This window comes from Pecten maximus, chromosome 4 (assembly GCF_902652985.1).
Source record: "Pecten maximus chromosome 4, xPecMax1.1, whole genome shotgun sequence".
NCBI classification, from domain to species: Eukaryota; Metazoa; Mollusca; class Bivalvia; order Pectinida; family Pectinidae; genus Pecten; species Pecten maximus.
Genome location: NC_047018.1, coordinates 12600992 through 12611668, shown reverse-complemented (window position 1 = coordinate 12611668; position 10677 = coordinate 12600992). Strand labels below are relative to the sequence as shown.

Sequence of the window (10677 nt, the reverse complement as noted above, 5' to 3'; positions counted from 1 at the left end):
TGTCAGTTAATGGCCCATCACCTACCATATACATTCCTATGGGATGTTCATACCGCCATACTTTATCTTGACCATTTTACAGGTGACGTGAAAGGAATGAAATTGACAATGCGTAGAAATTATAAAGTTATTAGCATGTTATAGCTTGTTTCATATAGCTTGTGTATTCCTGTAAGATGCTAATTTGACATCTTCCGTCACCGCGTGAAAGAAAAATGAAATGAACAATACAATTTAGAGACATCTGCTACATAAATCTTTTGCATTTTTACATTTAGTTGAATGTACCGCCCAAACTCGACTGATGTACTATTGTTGACGGATTTCTTACACTCGATACACTACTTTTTTCCCGGGGAGTAAGTGAACAGATGTGGCGGAATATTTAGGTGAGAAGACACGAGAGGTCGTGGTGTGTAGGACGGGACAGGAATTGTTACACTGTTGACAGGTATGTAGATTTATAAACATTATGATATAGCGACTCAATACTCATAAATTAATGAAAAAGTTAATATGTTAGCCAGTTTTATTATTAGTATTATGTCTTTAAGGTTTAATTCGTGTTGTGTGCCCTTATGTCGATTGTTACAGATTGTTAAACGGTGTATGACTTATACAATTATATAACCTGATAGCCTGTTATCTAAATATCATGAATATCATATTTAGTCATAGGATGTGTACATTATGACCATGTGTTTGGCCTAACACTATCCCGTGTGTACACTATCCCACGTGTACACTATCCCACGTGTACACTATCCCGTGTGTACACTATCCGGTGTGTACACTATTCCGCGTGTACACTATCCGGAGTGTACACTATCCCGCGTGTACACTATCCCGTGTGTACGCTATCCCGTGTGTACACTATCCCGTGTGTACACTATCCCATGTGTACACTATCCCATGTGTACACTACACTGTATCCCCAAGATTCGAACGTCATCTTAGGTTTTTAGGAATAACGGTGTAATACACCTACAATCATTCTGTGAAACCTAACTATCCGATTTACGTCACATTCGTTGGCTATCTGATTCTGTTGTTGTGCTCTTGTTGAGGAGTCGGTGGGAATAGTTATCCTCATGGTTTAGAAAGTAAAATAGAAACATATCAATGTGTACAATGTATACAGAACCTAGGACATTGGAATATTACCAGAACCAAGGACACCGGAATGTTATCAGAACCTAGGACACTGGAATGTTACCAGAACCTCGGACACTGGAATGTTACCAGAACCTAGGACACTGGAATGTTACCAGAACCGGGGACACTGGAATGTTACCAGAATCTAGGACACTGGAATGTTACCAGAACCAAGGACACTGGAATGTTACCAGAATCTAGAACACTGGAATGTTACCAGAACCAAGGACACTGGAATGTTACCAGAATCTAGGACACTGGAATGTTACCAGAATCTAGAACACTGGAATGTTACCAGAATCTAGGACACTGGAATGTTACCAGAATCTAGAACACTGGAATGTTACCAGAACCGAGGACACTGGAATGTTACCAGAACCGAGGACACTGGAATGTTACCAGAACCTAGGACACTGGAATGTTATCAGAACCGAGGACACTGGAATGTTACCAGAACCTAGGACACTGGAATGTTACCAGAACCTAGGACACTGGAATGTTACCAGAACCAAGGACACTGGAATGTTACCAGAACCAAGGACACTGGAATGTTACCAGAACCAAGGACACTGGAATGTTACCAGAACCTAGGACACTGGAATGTTACCAGAACCAAGGATACTAGAATGTTACCAGAACCTATGACACTGGAATGTTACCAGAACCGAGGACACTGGAATGTTACCAGAATCTAGGACACTGGAATGTTACCAGAACCAAGGACACTGGAATGTTACCAGAACCGAGGACACTGGAATGTTACCAGAATCTAGGACACTGGAATGTTACCAGTACCAAGGACACTGGAATGTTACCAGAACCAAGGACATTGGAATGTTACCAGAACCTAGGACACTGGAATGTTACCAGAATCTAGGACACTGGAATGTTACCAGAATCTAGGACATTGAATTGTTACCAGAACCTAGGACACTGGAATGTTACCAGAACCTAGGACACTGGAATGTTACCAGAATATAGGACACTGGAATGTTACCAGAACCTAGGACACTGGAATGTTACCAGAACCAAGGACAATGGAATGTTACCAGAACCTAGGACACTGGAATGTTACCAGAACCAAGGACACTGGAATGTTACCAGAACCAAGGACAATGGAATGTTACCAGAACCTAGGACACTGGAATGTTACCAGAACCTAGGACACTAGAATGTTACCAGAACCTATGACACTGGAATGTTACCAGAACCAAGGACACTGGAATGTTACCAGAATCTAGGATACTGGAATGTTACCAGAATCTAGGAACCTAGACAGACATTAATCCACACCGTTCATTGTACCAGCATTGTGGAAGTTATACGTATTATTCCTGACATATGTCGTTGCAACGTAGTTGAGTAGAAAACAAAGAGAAGCCATATTTTCAAAAGGCTCTCAAAACTGTGGTTATCCAGAATGATTGATTAGAAAAGTTGAGGACGGAAAAAATTAAAGTCAAAGAATGATTAGGTGAACTTCAAAGGGGTGTCTGAGGCAATGTCAAGAATATTACACATCAGCACACCCGTACGAAGAAGTAGATACTTCAACGGGCATGCCATATCTCATTTCGCACAACGCCTACACTCATAGTTTCCATCGGTGTAATTGGACGGGGATTCGGAACACGGATTTAGGGAACAGCCAAAAATATAATCAATCACTGAGTACGTATACCATTCACTGATGTCTAATCAGTCATTGAGTACGTATACCATTCACTGATGTCTAATCAGTTATTTAGTACGTATACTATTCACTGTCTTTACTCAGTCATTGAGTACGTATACCATTCACTGATGTCTAATCAGTTATTTAGTACGTATACCATTAACTGTCTTTACTCAATCACTGAGTACGTATACCATTAACTGATGTCTAATCAGTTATTTAGTGCGTATACCATTAACTGTCTTTACTCAGTCATTGAGTACGTATACCATTCACTGATGTCTAATCAGTCATTGAGTACGTATACCATTAAGTGTATCTAACCAGTCATTGAGTACGTATAACATTAACTGTCTCTAATCAGTCATTGAGTACGTATACCATTCACTGATGTCTAATCAGTCATTGAGTACGTATACCATTCACTGATGTCTAATCAGTCATTGAGTACGTATACCATTAACTGTATCTAACCAGTCATTGAGTACGTATACCATTAACTGTCTCTAATCAGTCATTGAGTACGTATACCATTCACTGATGTCTAATCAGTCATTGAGTACGTATACCATTCACTGATGTCTAATCAGTCATTGAGTACGTATAACATTAACTGTCTCTAATCAGTCATTGAGTACGTATACCATTCACTGATGTCTAATCAGTCATTGAGTACGTATACCATTCACTGATGTCTAATCAGTCATTGAGTACGTATACCATTAACTGATGTCTAATCAGTTATTTAGTGCGTATACCATTAACTGATGTCTAACCAGTCATTGAGTACGTATACCATTAACTGATGTCTAATCAGTCATTGAGTACGTATACCATTCACTGACGTCTAATCAGTCATTGAGTACGTATACCATTCACTGATGTCTAACCAGTCATTGAGTACGTATACCATTCACTGATGTCTAATCAGTCATTGAGTACGTATACCATTAACTTTCTTTAACCAGTCTTTGAGTGCGTATACCATTAACAGTCTCTAACCAGTCATTGAGTACGTATATCATTAACTGATGTCTAACCAGTCATTGAGTACGTATACCATTAACTGATGTCTAACCAGTCATTGAGTACGTATACCATTAACTGATGTCTAACCAGTCTTTGAGTACGTATACCATTCACTGATGTCTAATCAGTCATTGAGTACGTATACCATTCACTGATGTCTAATCAGTCATTGAGTACGTATATACCATTCACTGATGTCTAACCAGTCATTGAGTACGTATACCATTCACTGATGTCTAACCAGTCATTGAGTACGTATATACCATTCACTGATGTCTAATCAGTCATTGAGTACGTATACCATTCACTGATGTCTAATCAGTCATTGAGTACGTATACCATTAACTGATGTCTAATCAGTCATTGAGTACGTATGCCATTAACTGATGTCTAATCAGTCATTGAGTACGTATACCATTCACTGATGTCTAATCAGTCATTTAGTACGTATATACCATTCACTGATGTCTAACCAGTCATTGAGTACGTATACCATTAACTGTCTCTAACCAGTCATTGAGTACGTATATCATTAACTGTCTCTAACCAGTCATTGAGTACGTATACCATTAACTGATGTCTAATCAGTCATTGAGTACGTATACCATTCACTGATGTCTAATCAGTCATTGAGTACGTATACCATTCACTGATGTCTAATCAGTCATTGAGTACGTATATACCATTCACTGATGTCTAACCAGTCATTGAGTACGTATACCATTCACTGATGTCTAATCAGTCATTGAGTACGTATACCATTAACTGTCTCTAACCAGTCATTGAGTACGTATACCATTAACTGTCTCTAACCAGTCATTGAGTACGTATACCATTAACTGATGTCTAATCAGTCATTGAGTACGTATACCATTCACTGATGTCTAACCAGTCATTGAGTACGTATACCATTCACTGATGTCTAATCAGTCATTGAGTACGTATACCATTCACTGATGTCTAATCAGTCATTGAGTACGTATACCATTAACTGATGTCTAATCAGTCATTGAGTACGTATGCCATTAACTGATGTCTAATCAGTCATTGAGTACGTATACCATTCACTGATGTCTAATCAGTCATTTAGTACGTATATACCATTCACTGATGTCTAACCAGTCATTGAGTACGTATACCATTAACTGTCTCTAACCAGTCATTGAGTACGTATATCATTAACTGTCTCTAACCAGTCATTGAGTACGTATACCATTAACTGATGTCTAATCAGTCATTGAGTACGTATACCATTCACTGATGTCTAACCAGTCATTGAGTACGTATACCATTCACTGATGTCTAACCAGTCATTGAGTACGTATACCATTCACTGTCTCTAACCAGTCATTGAGTACGTATACCATTCACTGATGTCTAATCAGTCATTAAGTACGTATACCATTCACTGATGTCTAATCAGTTATTTAGTGCGTATACCATTAACTGTCTTTAACCAGTCATTGAGTACGTATACCATTCACTGATGCCAAAATGTCTTACTTTTATAGAGGTTATGAGGTATACCTAATGGGATGGTGCATTTCCGCCAGGCAAAAATGGTCTGCTTTAGTAGAGGCCTTATTAGCCATCATGGCGATTATAGTGATAAAACGTTTACGCTTTAGAGTGTGATGATGAAGGTGTTAAGTATACCTAAACGGTTTGGTACCTTTCCATCAGGGTTAGGGTAAGGGTTAAGGTTAGGGTTAAGGACAGTAATTATGGACTTATAGCCTTAAACCATTCATAACATTCAGGAATGTTGCCTTTCTGATATATAACATTCAGGAGTGTAGCCTTTCTGATATATAACATCCAGGAGTGTAGCCTTTCTGATATATAACATTCAGGAGTGTAGCCTTTCTGATATATAACATTCAGGAGTGTAGCCTTTCTGATATATAACATCCAGGAGTGTAGCCTTTCTGATATATAACATTCAGGAGTGTAGCTATCCTGATATATAACATTCAGGAGTGTACCTATCCTGATATATAACATCCAGGAGTGTAGCCTTTCTGATATATAACATCCAGGAGTGTAGCTATCCTGATATATAACATCCAGGAGTGTAGCCTTTCTGATATATAACATTCAGGAGTGTACCTATCCTGATATATAACATTCAGGAGTGTAGCCTTTCTGATATATAACATCCAGGAGTGTAGCTATCCTGATATATAACATCCAGGAGTGTAGCCATCCTGATATATAACATCCAGGAGTGTACCTATCCTGATATATAACATTCAGGAGTGTACCTATCCTGATATATAACATTCAGGAGTGTACCTATCCTGATATATAACATCCAGGAGTGTAGCTATCCTGATATATAACATTCAGGAGTGTAGCCTTTCTGATATATAACATTCAGGAGTGTAGCCTTTCTGATATATAACATCCATGAGTGTAGCTATCCTGATATATAACATTCAGGAGTGTAGCTATCCTGATATATAACATCCAGGAGTGTAGCTATCCTGATATATAACATTCAGGAGTGTAGCCTTTCTGATATATAACATCCAGGAGTGTAGCTATCCTGATATATAACATCCATGAGTGTAGCCTTTCTGATATATAACATTCAGGAGTGTAGCTATCCTGATATATAACATCCAGGAGTGTAGCTATCCTGATATATAACATCCAGGAGTGTAGCTATCCTGATATATAACATCCAGGAGTGTAGCTATCCTGATATATAACATCCAGGAGTGTAGCTATCCTGATATATAACATTCAGGAGTGTAGCCTTTCTGATATATAACATCCATGAGTGTAGCCTTTCTGATATATAACATTCAGGAGTGTAGCCTTTCTGATATATAACATTCAGGAGTGTAGCTATCCTGATATATAACATCCAGGAGTGTAGCTATCCTGATATATAACATCCAGGAGTGTAGCCATCCTGATATATAACATCCAGGAGTGTAGCTATCCTGATATATAACATTCAGGAGTGTACCTATCCTGATATATAACATTCAGGAGTGTACCTATCCTGATATATAACATCCAGGAGTGTAGCTATCCTGATATATAACATTCAGGAGTGTAGCCTTTCTGATATATAACATTCAGGAGTGTAGCCTTTCTGATATATAACATCCATGAGTGTAGCTATCCTGATATATAACATCCAGGAGTGTAGCTATCCTGATATATAACATCCAGGAGTGTAGCTATCCTGATATATAACATTCAGGAGTGTAGCTATCCTGATATATAACATTCAGGAGTGTAGCTATCCTGATATATAACATCCAGGAGTGTAGCTATCCTGATATATAACATTCAGGAGTGTAGCCTTTCTGATATATAACATCCAGGAGTGTAGCTATCCTGATATATAACATCCAGGAGTGTAGCTATCCTGATATATAACATTCAGGAGTGTAGCCTTTCTGATATATAACATCCATGAGTGTAGCCTTTCTGATATATAACATTCAGGAGTGTAGCCTTTCTGATATATAACATTCAGGAGTGTAGCTATCCTGATATATAACATCCAGGAGTGTAGCTATCCTGATATATAACATCCAGGAGTGTAGCCATCCTGATATATAACATCCAGGAGTGTAGCTATCCTGATATATAACATTCAGGAGTGTACCTATCCTGATATATAACATTCAGGAGTGTACCTATCCTGATATATAACATCCAGGAGTGTAGCTATCCTGATATATAACATTCAGGAGTGTAGCCTTTCTGATATATAACATTCAGGAGTGTAGCCTTTCTGATATATAACATCCATGAGTGTAGCTATCCTGATATATAACATCCAGGAGTGTAGCTATCCTGATATATAACATCCAGGAGTGTAGCTATCCTGATATATAACATTCAGGAGTGTAGCTATCCTGATATATAACATTCAGGAGTGTAGCTATCCTGATATATAACATCCAGGAGTGTAGCTATCCTGATATATAACATTCAGGAGTGTAGCCTTTCTGATATATAACATCCAGGAGTGTAGCTATCCTGATATATAACATCCATGAGTGTAGCCTTTCTGATATATAACATTCAGGAGTGTAGCTATCCTGATATATAACATCCAGGAGTGTAGCTATCCTGATATATAACATCCAGGAGTGTAGCTATCCTGATATATAACATCCAGGAGTGTAGCTATCCTGATATATAACATTCAGGAGTGTAGCCTTTCTGATATATAACATCCATGAGTGTAGCCTTTCTGATATATAACATTCAGGAGTGTAGCTATCCTGATATATAACATCCAGGAGTGTAGCTATCCTGATATATAACATCCATGAGTGTAGCCTTTCTGATATATAACATTCAGGAGTGTAGCTATCCTGATATATAACATTCAGGAGTGTAGCTATCCTGATATATAACATCCAGGAGTGTAGCTATCCTGATATATAACATTCAGGAGTGTAGCCTTTCTAATATATAACATTCAGGAGTGTAGCTATCCTGATATATAACATTCAGGAGTGTAGCTATCCTGATATATAACATCCAGGAGTGTAGCTATCCTGATATATAACATTCAGGAGTGTAGCTATCCTGATATATAACATCCAGGAGTGTAGCTATCCTGATATATAACATTCATGAGTGTAGCTATCCTGATATATAACATTCAGGAGTGTAGCCTTTCTGATATATAACATTCAGGAGTGTAGCTATCCTGATATATAACATCCAGGAGTGTAGCTATCCTGATATATAACATTCAGGAGTGTAGCTATCCTGATATATAACATTCAGGAGTGTAGCTATCCTGATATATAACATCCAGGAGTGTAGCCTTTCTGATATATAACATCCATGAGTGTAGCTATCCTGATATATAACATCCATGAGTGTAGCCTTTCTGATATATAACATCCAGGAGTGTAGCTATCCTGATATATAACATCCAGGAGTGTAGCCTTTCTGATATATAACATCCATGAGTGTAGCCTTTCTGATATATAACATCCAGGAGTGTAGCTATCCTGATATATAACATCCATGAGTGTAGCCTTTCTGATATCTAACATCCAGGAGTGTAGCTATCCTGATATATAGCATCCATGAGTGTAGCTATCCTGATATATAACATCCATGAGTGTAGCCTTTCTGATATATAACATCCATGAGTGTAGCTATCCTGATATATAACATCCAGGAGTGTAGCTATCCTGATATATAACATTCAGGAGTGTAGCTATCCTGATATATAACATTCAGGAGTGTAGCTATCCTGATATATAACATTCAGGAGTGTAGCTATCCTGATATATAACATTCAGGAGTGTAGCTATCCTGATATATAACATCCAGGAGTGTAGTTATCCTGATATATAACATTCAAGAGTGTAGCCTTTCTGATATATAACATCCATGAGTGTAGCCTTTCTGATATATAACATTCAGGAGTGTAGCTATCCTGATATATAACATCCAGGAGTGTAGCTATCCTGATATATAACATCCATGAGTGTAGCCTTTCTGATATATAACATTCAGGAGTGTAGCTATCCTGATATATAACATTCAGGAGTGTAGCTATCCTGATATATAACATCCAGGAGTGTAGCTATCCTGATATATAACATTCAGGAGTGTAGCCTTTCTAATATATAACATTCAGGAGTGTAGCTATCCTGATATATAACATTCAGGAGTGTAGCTATCCTGATATATAACATCCAGGAGTGTAGCTATCCTGATATATAACATTCAGGAGTGTAGCTATCCTGATATATAACATCCAGGAGTGTAGCTATCCTGATATATAACATTCATGAGTGTAGCTATCCTGATATATAACATTCAGGAGTGTAGCCTTTCTGATATATAACATTCAGGAGTGTAGCTATCCTTATATATAACATCCAGGAGTGTAGCTATCCTGATATATAACATTCAGGAGTGTAGCTATCCTGATATATAACATTCAGGAGTGTAGCTATCCTGATATATAACATCCAGGAGTGTAGCCTTTCTGATATATAACATCCATGAGTGTAGCTATCCTGATATATAACATCCATGAGTGTAGCCTTTCTGATATATAACATCCAGGAGTGTAGCTATCCTGATATATAACATCCAGGAGTGTAGCCTTTCTGATATATAACATCCATGAGTGTAGCCTTTCTGATATATAACATCCAGGAGTGTAGCTATCCTGATATATAACATCCATGAGTGTAGCCTTTCTGATATCTAACATCCAGGAGTGTAGCTATCCTGATATATAGCATCCATGAGTGTAGCTATCCTGATATATAACATCCATGAGTGTAGCCTTTCTGATATATAACATCCATGAGTGTAGCTATCCTGATATATAACATCCAGGAGTGTAGCTATCCTGATATATAACATTCAGGAGTGTAGCTATCCTGATATATAACATTCAGGAGTGTAGCTATCCTGATATATAACATTCAGGAGTGTAGCTATCCTGATATATAACATTCAGGAGTGTAGCTATCCTGATATATAACATCCAGGAGTGTAGTTATCCTGATATATAACATTCAAGAGTGTAGCCTTTCTGATATATAACATCCATGAGTGTAGCCTTTCTGATATATAACATCCATGAGTGTAGCTATCCTGATATATAACATCCAGGAGTGTAGCTATCCTGATATATAACATTCAGGAGTGTAGCTATCCTGATATATAACATTCAGGAGTGTAGCCATCCTGATATATAACATTCAGGAGTGTAGCCATCCTGATATATAACATTCAGGAGTGTAGCTATCCTGATATATAACATTCAGGAGTGTAGCTATCCTGATATATAACATCCAGGAGTG

At 37.8% G+C, this 10677-nt stretch overlaps 1 protein-coding gene across 1 annotated transcript in view; it reads left to right on the top strand.

Moving 5' to 3' along the window:
* Window positions 1-262: 262 nt before the first annotated feature.
* Window positions 263-10677, top strand: part of LOC117325272 (phospholipid phosphatase-related protein type 1-like) — a 62994-nt gene continuing 52579 nt past the window's right edge. The window contains exon 1 of the mRNA XM_033881383.1: window positions 263-451. The gene's annotated coding sequence lies outside the window, so the exon portion shown is untranslated. The remainder of the gene's footprint in view (window positions 452-10677) is intronic.